This window comes from Pinus tabuliformis, chromosome 5_2 (assembly GCF_031772625.1).
Source record: "Pinus tabuliformis cultivar Carrire ecotype Pingquan chromosome 5_2, CPIR1, whole genome shotgun sequence".
NCBI classification, from domain to species: domain Eukaryota; kingdom Viridiplantae; phylum Streptophyta; class Pinopsida; order Pinales; family Pinaceae; genus Pinus; species Pinus tabuliformis.
In genome coordinates, this window is record NC_142306.1 from 664,130,272 (window position 1) to 664,146,355 (window position 16,084).

Consider the following 16,084-nt stretch of genomic DNA (forward strand, 5'->3'; position numbering starts at 1 on the left):
GCGTTTATGAGCTTCTACAGGAAGTCTGCAGGGGTTCTACAGGATGTTCAGGATTTCTATAGGATGTTCTGTAATTCTTCTACAGGATGTTTCGAAATGGGATTTTGGATCATGGATGGAGGGAAAAAGATGGAGGAATGAGTATGGAGGTGAAATATGGGTGTGAAGAGGCCTAGGACTTGGTGGATGAGGCTAAGGAGCGATTGGATTTGTCCAAGGATGGAGGAAGCGATGATGCACAAGAATGTAGGAATTAGGGCAAGGTGGGGAAAGTATGGCAAATGAAGGGTACGAATCATGGACTAAGGGTTGGAGCAGATTATCAGATGGATTATGGGTAGATAGAGAAGGATAACAGGTACTCTGCAAGTGGTTTTTCCAACTGCACAAACAAAGACATGCAAGAAAACAAAGATCTAGTTATGCTACCCTAATATGATCTAGCTAACAGTAACAAGAATGGACAATAGCTTTATTTATAACAAGAACCACGTACAACACGTGAGCAAGAACATTCCAAAAGATCTGAATGCATGACTAATTCCTACCAATCTATTCTAAACATAAAAAGTTACTTTAACCATCAAGAGCAACCTAAATAACAAAGCAAGACTTAAATTTAAAGAGCAGATTTTATTTTAAGAACGCAGCAAAGACACATGATAGTAAACAAAGGAGGTACTAGGCACTTGAGATGGGCCCAACCCCAAGAGCTACAGCCTCCCAAGAGAGATTTAGAGCTGGTGCAAAGCTGGATTCATCTTTATTGATCAAGAAATGAAGAGTTACATCAAAACTGTCCACAAGAAGAACTTGAACATGAGCTGAAAGCAAAGCTAACCTATTGCCTAAAAATCGAACTACAAAATGACTACAACAAGACTATGAAATGACTAACTACCAGCTACAAAATGACTAACCACTAGCTAACCAAAATGAGGCCCTAAGCCTTCTTATTTATACAAATTGAGGACCCCAACAGTCCTCCTAAAATTTAGGGACTCGGCTGCCCAAAACTTGTAGTTAACAGCAGTCCTACTTGACTTGCTTGGCTGCCCTTGTGCTAATTGATTTGGTGGCCTTTGAACTCCGAGCTGATGGTGGAGAATTCGAGGTAAGGGCCCATAAATGAAGGGGACACCTTCCTACAAATCCTCTCCCTTGTTCTCCCACGAATTTGGCTGCCAAGTGCTCATTAAGACCTTCAATTTTGTCTCCAAATTGATCAAAAAGGCTACACAAAGCACCCATTAGACTTGTTCGCATAATGACTAACCAAATTCACTCTATTAGCATAAATATAATAAAAAAAATGTAATAAACTAATGAGAATGGTGGATTAAGTCAAATTAGGAGGTTGAATGAGCCCAAATAATTATCCATTTTTGGGGCTCATCATCACCCCCCTACTGAAAGTGTTGCTCATCCTCTGAGCAACCAATCTCTCTCCTCATATTTGATGGCCCTGGTGGCCTCCTTGTCATGCCAAGCTTCTGAAGTGATGTCCTCTTTTCTGTCATGAAACCATGCTTCTTTGCTTCTTCCCACTGCCTGTTCCTTTTCCTAGTGAATTCTCAGCCTTGGTATGAGTGTGCAAGTATATTCAATCTGATGGCAGCAATGGTGGCGAAAGGAGATGAAACCAGTGGAGGATGGAAGAAAAGAGTGGTTGCATGTCTCCTCAACAGTCTTCAAGCTTCAAATCCCTCTCCATAATTGATTCTAGCCTACCCAAAGGCTTCTACAGGATGTTTCTGGTAAAAATACAGAACTTCCTGTAGAAAGTTGAACCATGACTAAATTGTGTCCGAACCCTGAAAAGAATGAGTGTTCATGGAGGGGATGGATGTGCTTAGGGTGGCCAACACAGGTGCTGCCTCCTTAGCTAAAATCTCGGCCGATTTCTCCTTTTGCTGCCCTTTTTCCAAACTTCCTGTAGAAAGTCCTGTAGCTGAGTTTTGGCTTCCTGTAGAAACAATCTTCAATGTTTTTGCCTGCTTGACTGAAGATGCCTTCTCCTTGACCTGTGCTGTGGTTGCCTTGGGTGTGTCCCTACTTGTTTTGGCATTCTTAGTTCTCTCTGCCAGTGTTTGAAACCATTTCTCCCTTGGTGTTTGTGCCTTCATTCCTCCCACAGTTTTGGCCTCAACAATTTGGCCCTTTTTCTTGCTTTTCCTTTTGTTGTTCTTGTGGCTTTTCCTGTGATGGCCTATCCTGGGTCTTCTTACCACTGCCTTTCTCTCTTGCCTCCGCGTGTTTCCTTTCTTCAATTTTGTGACACACTCAACTTGCTCCAAAAAGGATGTAAGCTGGTTGGTCTGGTTTGGTGAGAGTGCCCTGTTTCAATGCTTTGAGCAGAAAGGGACTGTTGTTTTATGTCTTCCTCTTTTGATCCTCAGGATAGGATTTCTCAGGTGTGTCAGTCTAAACATCAATCTGGGTACATGAGTATGGAAAACTGCAAAGGATTTGGGGCTAACAAGTAGTTGGGGAACAGAATGGTAGGAATACATCCATAGTTTAAATCAGAATGGTGCTTTTATCACCGATGCAGAGGATAAAATGTATTAGGTGGGCACATAAAAAAAGGACAGATTTCTATCAAAGACATATATATTGCTATACCAATTCCCTGGTTATAATGCTTTTGCTGCCCAAACTCGACTGTCAAAAGGGAATTAAGCTCCCACAGACAGAGTGCAGAGCCTCAGTCAATCTTCACTGATAAGTATATTGTCCGCACAAACCAAAGGCATGCATAGAAACAGTCAAATAAGATCTCCACCACCAGTTGTAATCTTCACTGCACAATTCAAAGTGGCACAAGACAATGGTGATCTCTGCACATGTAACAATGAGGATCACAAAGACAATGAACAGGAACCCAAATATACAGTAGAACTGATGCAGCCATATTGAAGTTAATCTGAAGAACAGTCCAATGGATATAGCTCCAAAAGGCAAAATGCCTCCAATTGGTATTGAGAAAATGGGCTGCATATACCAAGCTTGCTCTGGAATCTGCCTGGGGATTTGATTGGTCTTCGTTGGATCTTCAATTGTAGGTTCCTTGTAGCCAAAGTAACTGCCCACAAAGACCAATGGCACAGAAATTCCGAACCATAAAAGGACCGAGGCAAACATAGTCTCGAAAGGAACTACACCAGCTGATTTTTTTCCCCATATCAATGCATTGAGAATAAAGAAAAAGGCAAAAGGAAATGCCTAGAAACAAGAATGTTGTCTTCAGCGTGTTCCTCCTCTGTTCTGTGCCCTTGAACATCTGATATAGACGTGACAATGCATACCCTGCAAAGAAACCCATAAACACCCACAATAGCAGCATAGCTGTCATTAAACTTCCACGGTTCAATGTTCGCATCATGATCATTGCAACCATTTCGGAGAGAAATAAAACAACCATCAATGAGTTGATGATAGAGAACCAATTAACCGATTGTGCACACTTCAGTTGAGGATGTGGAAAGTGCAGATGAACAACAATTCATAAGTTTTAGCTGAGCCGCCTTTAATTGTTGCGTGATTTGCGTGAGAGAGTGAAGTGGCCAAGTGTACGTGGACACATGCAGACGCAGTGCTGTGATGAGCTGCATGTCCTCTTCTTGTTGATCAGTTACACTGGAGTTAAAGCCTCTACCACTGTCTGTTTTTATTTTTATTTTTAATTTTCACGTAAGTTGACTAACACGTACGCTGCATGATTCCTGGCTGATTGCTAGAGAATTGGAAAAGGAACTATCGGCTCAATGTTGCCATATTCGTGCCTTAATTCCACCATTCCATTTGTTTAAGCATTTCTTCAATTAGATTCATGCAACAGAGGAACAAGTTTTAGTCACGTACCTGAAGTCAAATGGCTGCTATGGCCTGTCATTTGCTGCATGCATTGGTTTTTCTGATTGCATGTGGCTTGGCTGCTAATTTTTGGTTGTTTTCCTTGTGCAGGTGTCCTCTAGCCAGATGCATGCTGCAGGAGTCCATTTCCACGCTCAGATCTGCACCTTGAAGCTGCTGCTGCTGAATTTTCACCAGACCAGAACTTATTTTCGCCATTGCTCCCAAACGGTAAACCGGATCGATCTGAAACTTGCTGAACATGTTCTTATCATCATTATGCACCTCCCATAGCAAAATCGTGATCAATGGATGCACGGATTTTGAGAAAAATGGAAAATGGCTGAAGATTTCAGAGATCAATTTCTCAGAAACCGTGCATCGAAATCGGTTGAAACTGCTTGGGTAGGTTACCATCACTTATATGCATATCCCCATGAAACAGATTTTGAAACGGATGCACGGATATGGAGAAAATGCAAAAATGGCTGATGGTGATGAAGGCTGATTTCTTGGAAACCGTGCACCGGAATTGGCTGAAACTGCTCAGGCATGTTGCCATCACCCTTGTACAATTCCCCATAAAACGGTTTTTCAAATGGATGCATGGTTTTCAAGTTAGGGCGAAAACAAATTTTGTTCTAGGTATTTTTGCTTCAAGGCATTTTGCATTTTTGTTGCATGGTATGAAAAATGAATTTGGGCTGTGATGCAGGTATGGAGATGATGGAGGAGGAGTTGGAAGATTGCATGAGGACTTCTGAACCCTTGAGGAAGCTACCATGTTCACCAAACCACCTTTTTGAAATCCATTTCTAGCTTCCTACAATTTCTACAGGAACTTCCTGTAGAAGCACAATGAGAAGCACAATGAGGTGGAAAAGATGATGGAAAAGGGTGAGAAATGGTAACATGGATGCTTGCAGGCATAACCAATGGATTCCAAGCTTTAGACCCCCTTCCAAAATCAAATCTGGCTCGCTTGAAGGTTCTACAGGATGTTTCCTGTAGAAATACAGAACTTCCTGTAGAAGGCACAAAACTCCCTTGGACTTGGTTGTGAGTGATCCTCCTGCCCTGCAATGTCCTTGCTGCAACCTGAAATTAGCCAATGGAAATTAGTTTTATTTCTCTTTTTCTTTTTCTCTTCTTTTTTTTTGAAAAACAACTAGGGCACCTCATGGAGGTTTTCACCCTAATTGCCTGCCTTGGGCGCCTCCAAAGGAGGTTTTCACCCAAGGATCTTATTCCCTTTTATTTTCTCTTCTTTCCAACTCATTGACCGCCTCATGGAGGTTTTCAGTCAATGAGTCAATCTAAGGCGCCTCTGAGGAGGTTTTCACCTTAGATTTTTATTTTCTTCTTATTTTCATTTTTTTCTCTTTTTTTTTTCTTCTACCCTACCCTACTTGAAAAACAAAATCATTTTCAAGTATAAGAATACTTCCAATGGAGCCATGTGCACATCGAGATTAGAGAAAAAATGATGTGAAGGCTCGAAATGCATGCTTGGACAACTATCCAGACTTTAGAGACCAAATGATCTGACTTTGAAGGGATCAAACATAGCTGAGGAAGAGAGTACCGCTGCAACTTAGTCACCTTCTGAAACCATATCTCAATATATCTTTGATATCCTTGGTCCTTTTGCTGATCTGGATCATTCTTCATGTCACCTTCTATCATGACCTTCTCATCTTCCTATTTTTGCTGATCTTTCTCTTGAGTACATGGAGGATTTGATGGTAACCATGAAGGAACTCTCTCGATCTCTGATTCTGATCTCTTCTCTTCATCAAGTGCAGCCCATGGTTCTTTGATCTCCTCTTTGGAATCTTCTTTTTCCTTTGGTCCTTCAATGTTGTCAATATAATCTTTGTTTTGCAACACTCTTCCTGAGCTTTGGTGAACATCATTGAGCTCAAAAGGAGTCATTTGCACATGTTGTGCCTCAGCTTTGCAATTGGGTTGAGCTACTCCATTGTATGGCTTTGGAAATGGTACGGGTAGTTGAGTGGAGGTGTGAAATTGAGATGGAGATGGATGGCATTGTGGTTGGGTAGGCATTTGGGGTTGCCTTGGTGGAGGAGGAGGCGATGGTTGTGGATGAGCAGGTGGTGGAGGAAAATGAGCGAGATGAGAGTTGTACTGGGGCCTCCACTCCTGATAAGGTGCATTCCACTGAGGCTGTGGCTGAGCATAAGAGTGAAATGAATGAGCAACTGGTTGGGCATAATATGGATCTGTGAAGGAACAAGGAGGAGGTGTGAACCAGGAAGGATGAGCAGGGGGACCCCAAGAAGGCATGAAAGTGGCTTGGTAGGGGTCATAATAGGTCTCAGGTGTCCCTTGCAGTTCGTGCTGGTAAGATTTAGGTCCAGGCGGCTTCCTTTGGTTCATATGATAGAGTGGTTCAGTGGCTCCTTTAACTCTTTGATATGCAACTTTAAGTCCAGGCAAGGAAGGGCACTGATTCGTAGGATGGTATTCTTCACAGACAAAACACACTTCTAGGGAGTGCATTGGACATTCGTTCCTAGGATGCTTTCTAGTGCACCTAGGACAAAAGATGACCAAAGCCCTCTTGGCTTCCTCTTGCTTTTTTTAGATCCACAAGGTATCCAATTGCATGGCAAGAAACTGCCTCATATCACTCTTGAAATCTTCTATCTGATCTTCAAATTCATCTTTGGACAAGGGATTGCTCCCAACATTTCTGCTTGTAGTCATTTGCTCCAAAGGAATGGTTTCTTCTTCTTCTCCCCTTGAGGTTCTTCAAATATGTCTTGCTGTCCACCTAAGGGTTCTTTAATCACAACCATCGAAGAAGAGAGAGAAGGTTGGCTGTGTGAAGCAGTGGGGGTGTTGTGCAATCATTTTTCTAACTTATCTCTACTCCTACAAGGCATGAAATGCAAAGACTTTTGATTGCTTTTGTTTTTTTTCTCTGGTACCTGCAAAACTAAAATAGATTGAACTACAACTAACTATCTTGCTAAAATGAAAATGCGGAATTGAAATGAAAGCAGGAGGGGACTAATCTATTTTGCTCAAATGAAATTGCCAGAATGAAATGCTAGGCTACGCTTGCGAAATTGAAACGTTAATCTACGCTTGCAGAAATGAAATTACGGAATTGAAATGCTAATCTATGAAAGCAGGAAAGGCTAATCTACTTTTGCATAAATGAAATTGCATAATGGAAATGAAATAAACTACTTAGCAGAAGATTGTAGTGGAAAATAGAAGGAAAGCCGCAATCACCAATACTCTGACGCTTCCCCGGCAACGGCGCCAAAAAGATGGTGGGCTCCAGTATTGTAGCAATAATGCTACAACTCCTGGAACTCCCTTCTTTAATTTTATCAACCCGGTAGTTCATAACAAACTTGGAAGCGACGGTGCTGTATGCACAAGTACTAGCTCTTGCCGCAGCTGTTACTTGGTCAGCTGGCACAAGTTCACTAGGAGCTTAAGCCAACTTCTATGAGCTCTTAGACGAAGCTTTTTAATTGATGGATGAAAGCTAACTCGAAGGAAGCTAATCTAATTGCAAAAAGAAACTGAAAGCCAAAAAGAAACACAAACCCTAGCAAACCCTAATTCTACCAGCTAGTCCTACTGACACAAAGGAGAGCATGCAAACTATTAAAAGAGATGCCATTACTTCTATGAAGGTAAAATACATGTGTCTAGACTACCTCTATCTGAAGAAAACATCTTTTTGTATTTTTGTTTAAGTTGTTGGAATTATCATGCATGTGCTTCTAACTATTTTTGACTGTGCAGAGGTGGATCAAGGAGGAGAAATGCTTGGAAGAGGTTGGGAAGGTTCATAGAGGGTCTAAGGAGTCCCTAACACCCTTCCAGAGAGTTTCACAAAGTTTGGCTGCCAAGAAACCGCGTTTATGAGCTTGTACAGGAAGTCTGCAGGGGTTCTACAGGATGTTCAGGATTTCTACAGGATGTTCTGTAATTCTTCTACACGATGTTTCGAAATGGGATTTTGGAGCATGGATGGAGGGAAAAAGATGGAGGAATGAGTATGGAGGTGAAATATGGGTGTGAAGAGGCCTAGGACTTGGTGGATGAGGCTAAGGAGCGATTGGATTTGTCCAAGGATGGAGGAAGCGATGATGCACAAGAATGTAGGAATTAGGGCAAGGTGGGGAAAGTATGGCAAATGAAGGGTATGACTCATGGACTAAGGGTTGGAGTAGATTATCAGATGGATTATGGGTAGATAGAGAAGGATAACAGGTACTCTGCAAGTGGTTTTTCCAACTGCACAAACAAAGACATGCAAGAAAACAAAGATCTAGTTATGCTACCCTAATATGATCTAGCTAACAGTAACAAGAATGGACAGCAGATTTATTTATAACAAGAACCACGTACAACACGTGAGCAAGAACATTCCAAAAGATCTGAATGCATGACTAATTCCTACCAATCTATTCTAAACATAAAAAGTTACTTTAACCATCAAGAGCAACCTAAATAACAAAGCAAGACTTAAATTTAAAGAGTAGATTTTATTTTAAGAATGCAGCAAAGACACATGATAGTAAACAAAGGAGGTACTGGGCGCTTGAGATGGGCCCAACCCCAAGAGCTACAGCCTCCCAAGAGAGATTTAGAGCTGGTGCAAAGCTGGATTCATCTTTATTGATCAAGAAATGAAGAGTTACATCAAAACTGTCCACAAGAAGAACTTGAACATGAGCTGAAAGCAAAGCTAACCTATTGCCTAAAAATCGAACTACAAAATGACTACAACAAGACTATGAAATGACTAACTACCAGCTACAAAATGACTAACCACTAGCTAACCAAAATGAGGCCCTAAGCCTTCTTATTTATACAAATTGAGGACCCCAACAGTCCTCCTAAAATTTAGGGAATCGGCTGCCCAAAACTTGTAGTTAACAGCAGTCCTACTTGACTTGCTTGGCTGCCCTTGTGCTAATTGATTTGGTGGCCTTTGAACTCCGAGCTGATGGTGGAGAATTCGAGGTAAGGGCCCATAAATGAAGGGGACACCTTCCTACAAATCCTCTCCCTTGTTCTCCCACGAATTTGGCTGCCAAGTGCTCATTAAGACCTTCAATTTTGTCTCCAAATTGACCAAAAAGGCTACACAAAGCACCCATTAGACTTGTTGGCATAATGACTAACCAAATTCACTCTATTAGCATAAATATAATAAAAAACATGCAATAAACTAATGAGAATGGTGGATTAAGTCAAATTAGGAGGTTGAATGAGCCCAAATAATTATCCATTTTTGGGGCTCATCACCCTTCTCTGCAAATCTCTTCTCAGAGGCATTTATGGTGAGGGTAAGTGGAGCAGTATCATCAAACAAAAATATCTAAAAGGCAGGAGCATGGTCTTTTGGTACAGAAGAAAATCTCTGGGCATTAAAAGAGGTTCTGCCATCTGGCAAAGTTTCAGGAAGATTCAGTTTTTCTTTATGGGAAATTTAAGATGGAGATTTTTCTCTGGCTCGAGCATCTATATCGGCATTGACTCTACAGTGAATGGTCTGGAATCTCTGCTTTCCCCCGGATTGATCTCTTATTTTCACTCAAAAGGCTATTTTACATGGAACATGCTGATTAAATCGTGGTCCTCATCTTCTCCAGTTTGGAAGGACAGGGATGACTTATTTTTGCCTTCCTCTCTTCGTTCCATTTGGTTGTCAGCTGTCAATAACCTTGCAGGTAAAGGCATCAAGCAAACGGGCCAAAGGGATGTGCTGGCGTGGTCTCTGCAGAATTCTACTCAGCCAATACGTGTCAAAGACTTATATGCAACACTTTCTTCTGGCCTCCCGTCGCTCTCCACTCCCATCTTTCCTATCAAATTCTGGAAAGCATCTTGTCCGCTCAAAATGATTTTATTTTCATGGCTGCTCTTTTCCAACAGGAACCTCACATGGGAGGTCCTTCAAAGGAAGGGATGGCAGGGTCCGGGCAGATGTTCAATGTGTCGTTTGGCGGCTGAAACAAATGCTCACATGTTCTTTCAATGTACCTCATCTTCACAAATCTGGTATGAACTGTCTTTGTCACATGGTTTTCCTCACCGGTCTTTCTCATCTGTTCAGGAAGGCTTCAAATGGTGGAGCGATCAGCAGCAATCTTGGCGATCATTATTCATCCTCACATGCTGGTTTTTGTGGAAATGGAGGAATGCTTATATCTTTCATGATTCCAGGGTGCCCCTTGCCTCTATCCTGGTTCACATATCGGCTTTCTTTGATCCTGCTGGTTAATCCTTCGGCCTATGGTTTCTGTTTATATGGCCATTATCGTCTTTTTTGGTTTTTGTGGATGTTTTTGCTCTTTTTGATCCTTTCTCTATGGACGGTATTATAAATGCTTCTAAAGTAGGTATATTTGTATGCTACTATGGACAGGCATATTTTCTGTGGAACTATCTGTACAATCTGCTGTTTTTGCTCCAGGATGGGACGATCATGTTATGTATTCAGAACTTTATATTCTCTTAATATAATCCATGATGATTTTCTCTCTGAACAAAAAAAAAGTAAACAAAACTCAAAACAAAAACTTATCACTTTAGGGTATCACTTTAGGGTTTCAAATAATTTGAAAAAAAACTACTAAGAAATTTTTCATAAATAAATAATAAATAAGGAAACGAGGCTGTATATGAGGCACGATGCAGCCCAGCTTTGTTTTTCTCCAATCATTTTATATTGATGTCTTTTTTTAAGGTCCTTTTAAAATTAGCCAGATAGTTTTTTAATTATAAGTTATTTTAACATGAGCTAAAATTTTAAGAATAAATTTCAAATAAAATTGGATTCTGTACTTTGAAAATAGTTTGTGATAAAAAGTATAGATTTAACCAAAATTATTATTGTTTTTAATTTTATATATCAATTTGGTTGTCTTTTTGGGTTATTTGAAAAGAGTTTATGATAAAAAGGTATAGATTTAATAATTTAAAATTATTATTGTTTTTATTTTTATTTGTCAATTTGGCTGTCTTTTTTAAGGATTTTTTTGGGTTATTTTAAAATTAGCTAGATAGTTTTTTATTAATAAGTTATTTTAACATCGGCTAAAATTCTAAGAATAAAATACAAATAAAATTGGATTTTATTTTGAAAATAGTTTTTGGTAAAAAGAATGTAAATTTAATTATTTAAAATTATTTTTGTTTTTATTTCTAAATGTCAATTTGAACCCTTGTAATAAGGTTGAAAACATTTTTTGATAAAAAAACCTATAAATTTAATCATTTAAAATTATTTTTATTTTTATTTCTAAATATCAATTTAACCCCTTGTAATAAAGCTGAATGAGTACTTACTCTCATCTGGGTGGAATGGTAAATTATTGTTATATCAGACTTGAGACTGGTGTTAGAGTGACCTTGTAATAAGGCTGAAAGAGTAGCCTCTTCCACCCTGTAGAGTCTCCGCTTTTCTAGATTTATAAATCATTGTTATATCGTACTTGAACGCGGGTGATATCATGATAATCTCTGAATTTAATTTTAAATTGCATTTAGATTACTCTAATCAATTATTAATTTATCATAATTAACAAAATAAAAAATCAACACTCTAAAAAACTTTGTATCAAAATACTATAACTTTAAAATTTATTATTATCATTTCAATTTAAAAATCAAAATAATTCTAATTTATAATTGAAAAACATTTAAAACCACCCAAATTACACACTAACAACTTAAAATTACTGTTTACCCAATTTTTAATCAAATTTCATCCAAACTTCGACAACAAATTGACTACTGTGAAACAATTTCCTACACCCAAACATCAAAAATCAATTTGTTAAACTACTGCAAAAATCAGTTTGTTAAACTACTGCAAAATAATTATCACTGTATTCGATGCCGTACAGGCATAATTTATCTCCTACACGTCATATTTTTCCTGTGGTTTGCTGGAAGGCGGGATGTCTCCTGAAATATATCCATTTTGCGTGGCTGGTATTCTACAACAAGAACCTCTTATGGGACAATTTAAGGAAAAGATGTTAGCACGGTCCTAGCAGGTATTCGATGTGCGAGTTGATGAGGAATCAAACTTCCACATGTTTTTCATTGCCCATCCATCCGACAAATCTGGCATGAACTGGCTATTACTTTTGATTTCCCTCACATTGTTTTTGACTCTTCCTATGCAGCGTTCACTTGGTGAGCAGACAAAGCATCCCTCGGCGATATCTTATTTTAATCTTTCTTTGGTGCTCCTAGAAACGGCGGAATTCCAAGATTTTCAACGACTCAAAGCCGCCTCGTATGTCCATCCTGGATAACATTGCCGCCATATGGATCTCGGTCATGGACTCATCGACACCTGAATATGTCTGTCTCATACAGATCTCCTTATATATGAATCTTCCTAATCACACAGCTCATGTTGTTTCAGTGTCTCTACACATATGCTATTTTTGTATAGAATTTTTGTTTCTCTATACACTATTTTGATGTCCTCATATATTTACATGTTTTGTGAATGTTACTGATATCTACAAAGGCTTATGATGCTTCAGGGGCAGCTGATCAGCGGATCAATTATATGTACTATCAAATAATTATATTGACTCGATATAAAATATTGCGCTTTTTTTCTCCTCGAAATTTTTTTTATGGCAAATTCAACGATTTCCCGTCTCAATTATAATTCGGTACCCGCAGCCGATTTTGTTCCTTATTTAGATGTGTATATTATAGTTTTTACTTTTTCATTTCGTCAAACTTGAAGCAGACAACTCAGAATTTGGGACCCTCGGATTTTATCGCTCATTTATTAGGTATATATTATATTTTCAGTTTTCATTTCCTTAAAATTGAAATATCAGAAAGCATTATACCTAAATTTTATATGAAAAAAAAAAATTCCTTGAAATTGAAGTATAGCAGTCAAGAAATATTCTACCCAATTCATGAAAATCATCGTTCTAAATATTATACCCAATTCATGAAAATCATCGTTCTGAGTCACGAGTACGATGTGTTCACTTACCTTTTGGAGATATTCAAAACTGACCGATTCGTAAGTTCTTGAAAAGTACGAATCTTACAGCTTTGTCTCAACTAACCCAATGAGCGTTCTCACCAGATCCCAAAATTGAAAATACAAATTTCTTGACAGAATCACAACAATCGACTGAAATTGAAACAAAACGATCCATGAACATTAATATTGAATTCAAACTATATGACAGGCACATACATGTAGACGACTGATCAGATGAAATCCGACCTAACAGACACATAGGTGTATACGACTGATCTGATGAAATCCGACATAACAGACACATAAGTTTATACGCCATAGCCATGTACCACTGATCAGATGAAATCCTAGAGATACAAATCATGGCAAGACTTGATCTACAAATATTTGGGACAGATCTACCACTATGAACTAAAACAGACAGACCCAAACACTCTAAGCAGACTACATTGCTAACCACACCCAGACCCACAGATAGGCTACATCCTATCCACTGGAATCTGCCAAATTATTCAGTGATATAAGTTTATTCAACATATATTAATTTAGTTATATATATTTAAATGGCCAGGAAGAGGCCGGGCATGGATTTGTCGTCAGAGTGTCCAAATTCGCTCTGCCAGATGGGAGAGCAACCCACCTGCCTTCGCCCCACCGACGAAGACACCGAGGTCGGCTTGAAATCCGTCACAACAAGAGAGGTGTTAAAATACTCTCGAACTTGCGGAACTATCCCATTCTCATCCACAGTCCAGACGTGAATCCAGTAAACGGATTCTTCCTCGTGACCTTCAACAACCACCTTGTTGCCCAACGCGGTCACGGATTGGGGGGAAAACGAAAATTGCTTAGTCTGCGTAGAATCGGCGGTGAGAAAAGACATCAAACAGTGGCGGTAAGCGGGAGGGCCGTGAAACCACCACTCCAGGTCGGGAGCCAAAATCCTCTGCGCCGTCTCTGCATCGCCCGTCTTCAGCGCATCGTAAAGCCGCCGCACTACCGCCTCCGGTGCTGGTAGGATGGGAATTGAGCTAGCCAGCTCTTAAAGAAATTAGAGGGGAATCGAACCCGAACGTAGAAATGGGGGTGAGACTCGAACAGCTGAGAACGGAAAAGGATTTGATGAACGGGAACAGACACAAAGAAAAATGAAACGAGGAAAAGCGAAGAAATGAAATGAACTAAGGAGGCGGGATTCTTAAACTAAGGGAGTGGACGGGTATTTATAGGCAGAATCAAGGGAATTGAAATCAATGGCGTCAGTGGTACGCTATTCTTACAATTCAAGGCGTATGCGTGTTTGCACCGAAATAGGAATAAAAGACGGCGGCCTAGCTGGCGAGGACATTGTAGTCTATTGAAAAGTCAGGTGCAAATAGAACGGGTCTCTGTGCTACGTTTCACTGCTAAAAATTCACGAAGGTGTACATAGTCCGCGAAAGCATCAGGAAGGTGTACATGGTCTAAACACGTGTTTGACTGTGAACTATTAGACCCACTTTAAAGATGACATGTAGTCCTATGTATCATGTCAGCTGACTTAAAAGCATAAAGAACCATACCATGCTCCTTGGCCATGGTCCCTAGCTAACTTTGACCTACTCAAAGAGACGCAAAATACTCTGAAAATATGAGGAACAAGTGCCCAGGAGAACCAGAAGAGCCGGAGATTATCCAGCAATCGGCACTTAGATTGATAATTTAATATGAATCAAAGAGAAGGAAGGAGTGACATTTGATTTATAAAATTGGAGTCTGGGGGTTTCTATAGCATGTACATTTGGGGCCACTTTTGGTGAACGGGAATGGTATTTTTGAAACGAAGGGATAGGGAATATGAACTGTATTGCTCTCGTTGTTCTCCAGTTTTGATTATTAATGAATAGGGATTCATTCATGCCATTGTCATTGGTGTCGCTTATTTTGATGGTACTCGTCCGTCTTCCAACATTGTCCTTTTCAAGGAAGATCCCCACAAGACATAACAACCTATTGGATCATTCATGAATATGGTTTTTCCTTTTGAAGGAACATCCCCCCAAGACATAACAACCTATTGGATCATTCATGAAAAATGAAAAGAGGGAAAAGGAAGAAAAGAAATAAACGAAAGAGGTAGGATTCTTAAACTAAGGGAGTTGACGGGTATTTATAGGCAGAATCGAGGGAATTGAAATCAATGGCGTCAGTGGTATGCTATTCTTACAATTCAGGTGGTATGCGTGTTCGCACCGAAATAGGAATATACAACGGCGGCCTAACTGGCGAGCACATTGTAGTCTATTGAAATGTCAGGTGCAAATAGTCCGGGTCTCCATGTGCAAGCGTTTCACTGCTAAAAATTGAGGAAGGTGTACATAGTCTAAACACATGTTCTTGATTGTGAACTATTAGGCCCACTTTAACATGTAGGACACGGCTAGAGAAAACACATGTTCTTGACGGTTAACTATTAGGCCCACTTTAAATATTACATGTGGTCCTATGTATCATGTAAGGTGACTTAAAAGCATGAAGAACCATACCATGATCCCTAGCCAGCTTAGACCTACTAAAAGAAACGCAAAATACTCTGAAATTATCAGGAAGAGGTGCCGAGGAGAACCAGAAGAGCCGGAGATTATCCATCAATCGGCACTTAGATTGATAATTTTATATGAATCAAAGAGGAGTGACATTTGATTTATAAAATTGGAGTCGTGGGGAATGGTATTTTTGGACCAAGGGATAGGGAATATGAACTCTATTGCTCTCGTTGTTCTCCAGTCTTGATTATTTATGAATAGGGATTCATTCATGCAATTATCATTGGTGTGACTTATTTTGATGATACTGGTTGTTCTCCTTTTAATTATTTATGAATAGGGATTCATTCAATTTTCATTGGTGTGACTGATTTTGATGATACTAGTTCTCCAACATTGTCCTTTGAAGGAAGACTACCCAAAGGGATAACAGCCTATTGGATCATTCATGAATATGGTTTTTCCTACAGTGGCGCCAAGCCTAGCAGTTTGTTTAATAACAACGGTTGTAATTAGGTTAGTTGAATTACTGTATCTAAGCCCAGCCGTTTGTCTAATAACAAGGGTTGTAATTAGGTTAGTTGAATTACTGCATATAAGTAGCAAGCATATTGTTACAATCCCCTAATTTCGTTGTTTTGTGCGGCTCGCTGTCGATGTGTCTTTTTTTGAAGTT

The 16,084-nt window shown here is 39.6% G+C and overlaps 1 pseudogene; it reads right to left on the reverse strand.

Moving 5' to 3' along the window:
• Window positions 1–13,034: 13,034 nt before the first annotated feature.
• LOC149160830 (wound-induced protein 1 pseudogene) lies at window positions 13,035–14,087 on the reverse strand (annotated as a pseudogene).
• Window positions 14,088–16,084: the final 1,997 nt, after the last annotated feature.